The following is a 508-nucleotide window of genomic DNA, read 5'->3' as shown; positions in this document are numbered from 1 at the left end:
GCTGCTGTTACTGATGGTTTGTCACTGTCTTGTTCTGTCACCTCCTTTCTTGGCCCCCCTATCCCCATGTCCAGCAGCATCACCTGGCGACTGGGGATCAGGCTCAAGGCAAGGCTGAGGAGCTCAGTCTTCTGGGGGTTCACCAGCCGCCAAACCGTAACAGCAGCCACAGCATTTCCATCCCAGGAGGGTCCCCCGCTCCACATCGGTGTGGGTGTGAGAGGCTGTGGTTTTGATTTGCACTATCCTCATGGTTAGTGACCCCAAGTGTCTTACAGGTTTGTCAGCAATTTCTACATCTTTTCTATTTTAAGTTCCTTACCCATCCTTGAATTGGATGGTTTCTCTATTGTTGAGTGGTAAGGTTTGCATTTTTAGACTATATATTGTTTCAATAGGTTAAAAATAATTCATTAAGTTACCAAAGAGGCTAACCACAATGTGAGACGAAAGTTCCTGGAAAGGTAGCGTTAAGAGGAAGTGGAAGGTGGGGCCCCAAAAGGTCGGG

This window comes from Bos grunniens, chromosome 17 (assembly GCF_055505025.1).
Source record: "Bos grunniens cultivar Pamir isolate PY7600 chromosome 17, Bosgru_T2T1.0, whole genome shotgun sequence".
Taxonomy (NCBI): Eukaryota; Metazoa; Chordata; class Mammalia; order Artiodactyla; family Bovidae; genus Bos; species Bos grunniens.
The sequence above is the reverse complement of the archived record's forward strand: the minus strand, read 5'-3'. Positions refer to the sequence as shown.